The sequence below is a fragment of the Sinocyclocheilus anshuiensis genome, unplaced genomic scaffold, assembly GCF_001515605.1.
Source record: "Sinocyclocheilus anshuiensis isolate Anshui unplaced genomic scaffold, SAMN03320099.WGS_v1.1 scaffold366, whole genome shotgun sequence".
Classification (NCBI taxonomy): Eukaryota; Metazoa; Chordata; class Actinopteri; order Cypriniformes; family Cyprinidae; genus Sinocyclocheilus; species Sinocyclocheilus anshuiensis.
The window spans coordinates 902,095-911,113 of NW_015547673.1; the positions used below are offsets into that span (position 1 = coordinate 902,095).

Below are 9,019 nucleotides of genomic sequence, written 5' to 3' on the forward strand. Positions count from 1 at the left end.
TACACACACTGCCAACACACATTTCAGTTCAAACAACTTGTAAAAGTGCATGTAGCATTATATGACCCCTTTAAATAATATTTCTGACTTGAATAAAACCAGTTAACTTAGATGTTACCTTTTTTCAGTGCATACTCCCAATGACATCATCGCTGAAACGTTTCCTGTGTCACATCCACTGATGTTTCCAACTGCTTTCAGTTGGTTTTATTTTAGAGATAACAAATTAACAGCTGAATCACAGTATTGGGGTTCAGGGCCTAGCTTTAGAGTGGTTCGCCTCATACTTAATTATTAATAGTATATTAATAATTAATAATTGTTATTATTGTTATTAATTAATTATTATTATTACTTAACAGGGAGGAATTTTTCTGTAAATATCAGGTAATTTACTTCACCCCCTCGCCTATCCATTGTGGTGTTCCTCAGGGATCCATTCTTGGCCCTCTTTTGTTTTCCCTTTACATGCTCCCCTTGGGCTCAATACTCCAAAAACATAACATTAATTATCATTGTTACGCTGATGACCTCCAACTATATCGTCCAGTTAAACCAGGAAATGACTTTTCATTAGATCATCTTTTCTTATGCCTTAATGAAGTCAAGACCAGGATGACAAAAAACTCTCTGCAATTGAACGAAGATAAAACCGAAGTGCTTCTACTGGGTCCTGCTGCTACTAACAACTCCATTAAAACACAGTTAGGTTTTCTAAGTAATAACCTACACAATTATGCAATAAATCTTGGAGTCCATTTTGATCCTCTTCTCCAATTTGACAAGCATGTAAATGCAGTTGTAAAGAGAAGCTTTTTTCATCTCAGATCAGTGGCTAAGGTGAAACACTTTCTTTCTAGTAAAGACCTTGAAATTGTAATTCATGCATTAATTTCTTCTCGATTGGATTACTGTAACTCTTTGTACATTGGCCTACCTCAATCTACACTGTCTCGGTTACAGATGGTTCAAAATGCAGCAGTTCCAGTTAACAGGAACTAAGAAAAGGGATCATATCTCCCCTGTCCTTGCCTCATTGCACTGGCTCCCTATAAAACTTAGAGTCGACTTTAAGATCCTTCTTTTTGCATACAAGGCATTGAATAATTCTGCCCCGGATTGTATCTGTGATCTCATTAGGCCATATACAGCCTCTAGGTCATTAAAGATCTAGTGATCAGTTACTTTTATCTGTCCCCCGTTCAGGTTGTGAAACAAAAGGTGATCGAGCTTTCTCAGTAGTTGCCCCAAAGTTGTGGAACAGTCTACCTTTGAACATCAGAGCTTCTCCATCATTGGATGCTTTTAAATCTATCTTAAAGACTTATTTTTACTCTTTAGCATTTGAGTGATGCTGTGTATGTACTTTGAATAGTTTAATTGGTGTTAAATTGGTGTTTTATTCATTTTCATTTTAATTGTTTTTGATACTTGTTTTATTTTCCGTTGTCTTCTTTCCTTTTCTTTTTTAAATTCAGTTATTTTTATTGTAAAGCACTTTGGATCAACTACAGTTGTGTTAAACTTGTGCTCTATACATAAAATTTGCCTTGCCTTGCCTTGCCTTAAATATGCCAATTTATTTGTTATCAAGACATTATGAGTTTTTGGTCAGTGTGAACTGAATATACTGCAGGAGACACATCATTCCTCAAAGATAATGACTGCTAGTGCAACGGTGCTCGTGACAGCTGTGAAGTGACAGTTTGTTTTGGCACACACATGAACACGTACACATGCTTGCATTTGATAAGATAAAGACAATCTGTAATTAGTTTATAGTGACCAAGGCCTGCGTGTTTAAAGCTACTTGTTTCAGCACATCTACGAACCAGAGAATACTTCAAATTTGAGTAGTCAGCAAAGAGTCTGATCCTGATAAAAAAAAGTCTTAACGTGTTTTTATTTTGTTTTCCAATTAAAATATCCAAATATGTATATCCGCTTTAAAAAAAATAGTGTGCTTAATTAACTACAATATTCTACTTCAATTCTTAAAAGTATATTTTTTAAAAAACTACCTGAAAATAATATAATATTAATGTCTAAAAGTCACATTGTACTTAAGTGCACTGTAAAAATTTGAGGCTGTAAAAGCCTCATATTACATAATTTTGCTTGTTAAGCCATCTTAAGGATGTTTAGATATATTTTACTGGGGAAATACTGATTAAGAATATTATTATTTTCAGTAAAGCATGTTGAACATGCAAGCCACTGGCATTATTATCAGTGAAGGAATGGAATGGTGATTCATTTGTCTTGTTGACAGCAGTTTGGATCATGACATCATTGTCCAAAGATCAAAGGTCAAAAGAGGCACAGGTCAGTTTGAGGCTAAACGGTTCTGCTTTTCAAGATGGGTTTAACTACGCACAGAGCTTTTATCAATAGCCACAATAGTTGAGCCAAAGACAGAACTGTACTGAGAAGATTTCATTGTTCCTGTGTCAAAATCCAGAGACAAAAACTTGTCAAATTTGGCCGGTTGACCTCTATAACAATAGCAAGTTCATTCTTCAGAGTGAGAAACCCTTCAATGAATCAAATGACATACATGTGGGGGTAAAACACACAAAAATTACTAAACATAGATTTGATTTGTGAATCAACTGCTGTGACTATGTGACACTCAAAAGATCCAGATAGGGTTCCTGAAATCATACTCTCTTTGGTCATATTTTCACCTCAAAACTCAGGTGATGGTGACTATGGCCAAACAATCACCATTCTTTATTGTTCTTATGGGAAAGACACCAAAGTGAGGGGTCACATTGAATATGCAGACATGTATAACTTCTTTGGAGTCTTTAAAAGTGTCCGTTCAATCATTAACAGACTTACTGAATATCTGTGAGTCACTGAAACCATGTGTAGGCCTTTGCTAAGAAGTGCGTCTCAAACTCAGCACATTTTTTACCATAGTGGTGAATCCCAACTGTCCAATAAGAGCATTTGCACACTATTCCCCAGCAAGTGATCAGATGAACTCTGTCCTGCATCTCCATTCATTTTCACAAAGGCATTTGGAAAATGTCCTGAGCGTGGGCAGTTTGTTTGTTGCTCTGGAGAAGATGACCATTCCATCATGTAGTTTATATAAATATATCAGCAGATACATTATACAGTATACTTTCAAGATAAGTAACTACCTGTGCTTCTTTATTCAGTGTATATGTTTACACTAGATTCACATCCATTAATCAGTATTTTGAACACATATTCAGTTGCCCCAAAACCTATTTGGACACTTAAGACAAACTTAAATATCAATCGATGTCTTTGCATTATATAAGAAACATCAGTACAGAAGGTTAAAAGTCATTTGCAGGTGATATTTTTTATGATATTTTATCTGCAATGAATGAAATTCAACCACCTAAGTTGTTTTGGTGAATGAACAATATATTTCATTGAATTACATATGAATTACGTATTTCATACTGTATGTCATAAAGGCAAATTAGAATAGGTTGTATTAATCCTCATATATAGTTGATCAGCAATCATCTCCATTGTCTGATAACATCTGAATGAGTCACATCAATCTTTTGCCACTTTGTTTATCAAATGAAGGTAAATTGCTGAGAGAGCTTTTCTGTTTCTGTGCTTTTAAAGCATTAAAGAGATAAAAAGCGAAAGTGATAAAGAGATAAAAGCGAGTAGATAGACAAAGCACAGTATAAGGTGAGACTGAGCCAAAAGATTTGACATCATGTCTAGATCATATCACTTACTCGAGGGCCACACTGTATGATTTTTACAGTCCTTTACCATTTTTGCTTGTCTGACTGGATGATATGATCCCAGTGAGATCTTGGCTAAAAAACAATCACACACTGTGTGACATCAACCACCGATTAGATCAAAGTGAAAACACAGCATCCAAGACTTTGGTCCCAATTGTCTACTGAATTTTTCTAACCATGCATGTACTGTATGCTCAGCTTGCAAGTGTGCCTTGCATTTTTTTGCACTAATTAGTTTGTCTACAAGGTGGCAACACTGGCCCGGCTTGTTGTTTCGCGCTTAAAAAAAGAAACAGATGAGACACAGAACAACTACTACAACAAACTACTGGAGACGCAACAGCAACAGATGGCCACATTGACGAGTGCTTGTGTGAGGAGCTTTAAACAAGCACAAAGATATTTCATCAGTCATAACTTCTGGAGAGAAATAGCACAGACACTGGACAAAAATGTATCTTTCTAGCGCATTTGTCAAGTGCATGTGTTCATGCACGCTATCAAATTATAGTTTGAAAGGCTACGCATTCATCTGCACGCATTCACTAGCATTCGCATCAAAACTGAAGTATATAAACAAAGACAAAGAACACAGTCAGAAACAGAGAAAATGAAGACAAACATTTAAATGAAAAAGTAGCATTTCTGTGCAAAACATAATTGCAAAAATAATGATTGTTTTCAAATAGGTTTTACTGAACACTCCCCCTTTCTTCTCGGCAGGACATACTGTATACTTTGGGCTTTAGAAACACAGAGAGAAAATTATAATGACAAATAATTAAAGCGTGAAGTGTCATATCTGCATGAAAAGTATTTGCAAAAATAATGGTTATTTTCAAACTGGTTTCCTGAACACTCCCCCCTTCTGCCATTGGTTGAACAAATAGGTACCCCCGCCCCAAACTCACTTCATTGGCTGAGCTGTTGCTGTGCCAGGATGGTCGGATGCTCAAACAAACAGCAATGTTTAGATACGTCCAAACAAACAGTCCTGCTGAACCAAACTGAGACAACCCACGCCACAGATGGAGGACAAACACCTGCACATCAAACTCTGAGGTGATATTGTGAGAAAGATTTCTTAAATTACACTTTACAGGGGAATCAACCTACTAATGGCTTTCTTATAGTTGTCTCTGCATGTTATAGTGGAATAAGATAATGTATTTTTAAATTAAAAATAACAAAAACAGCAGAACAAAGCAAAGTGCAATAAGTCCGTCAAAATCCCCCTCATCTGTTTCACTGCTAACTTCTCTCATCTCTCTCTTATACAGGTCTGTTGTGCTCGACCTTTTGATGAATGCGAGCAGGTGCCATAAAAGGCTCTGCTGTGCGTCTGTTTACAATCTCCCGTTATTACATGATACACACATTAATCAGCAGCAGGTCCATCTGATCACCATGTATGGTCATCCCACAAACAATTTGATAGCCAAAATAGGCTCCTCAACATAAACCATCCAAAATCAACAGCACTCTACAAAGTGTGGAGGCAGTGGAACACCTGTACGAACCTATTGAAGAGGATTTTAATCAGTAAGACGTCTCTGTGTAAAGAAAATTACCTTTTTTGTACCCTTATGTATATGCATTGTAGATCAGAGGTTGGGAAATGCCCCATACTATGAGGGCCACCATAATATGTCATGCTTATGTAATGGGCACTAAAGCACTCGTGCACACACGTACCATGTGAGAATATTCTCAGAGAGATCAGTGTGTGCTGCTGAGGTCTTTCTGATGGACCTGACAGGAGAGCCTTTGGTCTGTCACACACTGACCTGCTCCATGCTTTTGTCACTGGAACACACACACACTATTGGAGCTGACAATGAAGTCTGCTCTCATTTGCCTTACAACGGTGGGAAACACCCAGACAGACGTGTAAAAATGCAGGTCATATTCAATGAGATTAAGCTGTCAGTCATTGACTAGAGGAGCACTCTGGGAAAACATCTAACCCTAAACCTAACTAGCATTACCTATGGGAATATGTGAGCAGTTTGACCTCTTATCATATCATACATACTTAGTTCAGTCTTGATATTAGCTTGATATCTTGATATCATATTGCATATATCTATGGGATACAAAGTATATTGGTACCACAATATCTCATTTATGCATGGATTAATCTTTCATAATAAGATGAATCATGCCAAGGTTAATTTTTAAAATAATAATAATTTAGAACCACTGTTAAATGTAATTTTGAGCAGATCTCAGAATGATAATCCAATTTTTAAACTGTACATTATAAGAATGCAATTCATTTTATTTAATACTTTATTTTTCATTCATTTAACAAAATAGTATATTATATATTTTATAAGCTCCCCCTTTAGCGGTTTTGGCCTGTCTTATTGATGCATCCCTAGTCAACATCACTTATAAAATGCCTCAAAAAATGAATGATGACTTCTTTAAATCATAATTTTAATTACATAAACCACTTTTTTATTTTGTTTATCTGAAAAGTACAATAAAAACATTAAATCATGATATCAAACAGAGTTAAAATATTTGTTTTTGTCCTGTGGATCTTAAATCATAAAGTAATACCCTCTGTACATGAACCAAATGAATTTGAGGTCAGACTATAAAAATCAAATGTCAAACAAAACTCACGACTCTAAACAGGCAAAACAACAACTAACTGTTTCAATGAAGTCCAGCCACTCAAAACCAAATGACTTTTAAAATAAACATAGAAATAAGAAAGCAGAACACCATATGGGACTCCAGATTTTGGCTTTTCTGCAGCATTTATGCTCTTTCCCGCTGCACTGAAAACTTCCCAAATCCCACCAAAGACCCTTGATCCTTCAAAGAGAGTTAAGAATCAACTTCAGATGGACTGCGGGCTACCGCTTTAACACAACCCTGCCAAACAGAATAACTGCATGAATAAATGAGTCGCTGTTCGTGATCATTTGGCTGTTTTACAGTAGTAAACTCACACTAAAAGTCTGTCAAAAGGAAAAAACTAATCAACTCACCGGTTTGTGTTGGTGTGTAAGTGTGTGACACACAGATTTCTCAAGACAACACACGCAATTCCCAAAGAGCTGCTTGGTCTGCTTTGTATAAAATGCTCTTTCTGTTCTTTCTTCCCTCTCTCTGTCCGCTTTCAGTCAGTTTTTTCTCTCTACACTGGTTTTTACTCCCGTCTGCTTCACCTCTGTTAAGTCCCTCTCACATTCTGACAGACACATGCACTCTCACTCTCTCTCTCTTACTCACTCCAGCACTACAGGACTTCCTGGTTGACAAGGGTTGCTATGGTGACGTACAGACTGTGTGCAGAGGCCCGGCTCACTTTTGGCTGCCTTTACTAAAGGGCATTTGAATAGGTAGTCAGCCTTTTGTGGCGTAAGGTGATATTTCACAGCACGGGGTTAAAGACTGGCAAATTCAAAGACTAAACCACATCCACCTCCTGACGTTCCTCCTCTCATTTCACTCTGTCCTCCCGGAGTCCCCTACCCCACTGTTTTTCTAGGAGCCACTGCTTATGCGTGTCTGGCCATACATGGCCAACCAGAGGAGGACAGCAGTGACTTAGGCTTCAGAAATATTTTAACAACAAATCACTGACAAATAAACTGAGGCAGAGGACTTGAATTGAGAAACATGTTCTATTCTGAGATCTGTCAAGAAAGTGTAAGATTTAAAGCATGGGTCTCCAACTACTGGCCCTTGAGATTTTACAAAGCCCCTAAAGTGTTTATCCTTAAACGGACAGATCACCCAAAAATGAACATTCTGCCATCATTTACTCGCCTATGTATACTAATAATTGAAAAAAGTACCATAAAGCTTCAATTCTGTGATTTTAGGGTATATTCATATATAATATATAATATAAAGTACTGTTCAAAAGTTTAGGGTCAGTAAGATTTTTGTTTTTGTTTTTGAAAGAAGTTTCTTATTCTCACCAAGGCTGCGTTTATTTGATCAAAAATACAGTAAAAACAGTAATACTGTGAAATATTATTACAATTTAAAATATGTTTTCTATTTGAATATATTTTAAAATGTAATTTATTCCTGTGATCAAAGCTGAATTTTCAGCATCATTACTCCAGTCTTCAGTCACATGATCCTTCAGAAATCATTCCAATATGCTGATTTGAAGAAACATTTATTATTATTATCAACGTTGAAAACAGTTGTGCTGCTTCATTTTTTTGGAAACCATGATACATTTTTTTCAGGATTCTTTGGTGTATAGAAAATGTATAAGAACATATCTATTTCTATTTGAAGTAGAAATATTTTGTAACAATGTAAAAGTCTTTACTGTAACTTTTTAAAACAATTTAATCTTTCCTGCTAAATGAAAGCAGTTATTAAAAATAATTAGTTATTTAAAAATAACATTAAAAATAATTACTAAAAATAACAAAATACTGTACAATTATTAATTTTTTTATATGATGATTATATATTATACATGAATATACCTTGCAAATAAGTCAGCTTTGATAAACCACTATCTACAAAACATAGCAATAAAATCATTTTAAAAACATCAAATCGCGTTGTTGATCATAATCAAAATTTTACAGCTGTTAACCTTATCAATTTATAATTGACTACTCAGATGTTACGTCCTGTCATTTCTTAGGAACTGTGCTAAAGGATACTGATGGTGGATTATCATTATACAGTACAAAGTACTGATGGTCTGATTTACAAGACTTGAGTTTTATGCAAGCTAGAATTTGGCATGATCAACCAGAAATAACAATGAGAGGATAAAAGATGCTATTAATTTTGATCTGACATTGATACATATGATTTATGAACTCTCTTTGTCACAATTTATGAGCATATATTTTTATATATGTTATATATATTTGTTTGGTTTATTTTTTTATATTTTTTTTATCATATTCAGTCATTTATCCATTCATAACTAGTAATAACTTAAAGTTTCAAGAACACAACAGTGATTATTCTTCAGTCTCCCTTTTGTTGGGCTCGAATCTACATCCAGATCTTTAACAACTAGGCCACACCACCATCATAAAAAGCAACAAAATGATAACAAAACTTTATCGGGTACAACTGCCTCAGTGTGTATGAATTTGATTACCTGAACTATTTTATACACGCCTGCTGTTTTCCAGAAGTGTCTATTTTTCACTGGATCTTGGGGAGCCAGTTCGTTCTTAATAATTCAGTGGTTTAGATGAGAGGAGAGGAGAACACAGAGGTCTTACACTGCTCTGAATGTGGAGTGTGTGAGACTGAGAAAA

At 35.5% G+C, this 9,019-nt stretch overlaps 1 protein-coding gene across 1 annotated transcript in view; it reads right to left on the minus strand.

Annotated features, from left to right (window-relative positions):
* LOC107702851 (vinexin-like) overlaps positions 1-7,089 on the minus strand; it is a 48,856-nt gene extending 41,767 nt beyond the window's left edge. The window contains exon 1 of the mRNA XM_016505279.1: positions 6,755-7,089. The gene's annotated coding sequence lies outside the window, so the exon portion shown is untranslated. The remainder of the gene's footprint in view (positions 1-6,754) is intronic.
* Positions 7,090-9,019: the final 1,930 nt, after the last annotated feature.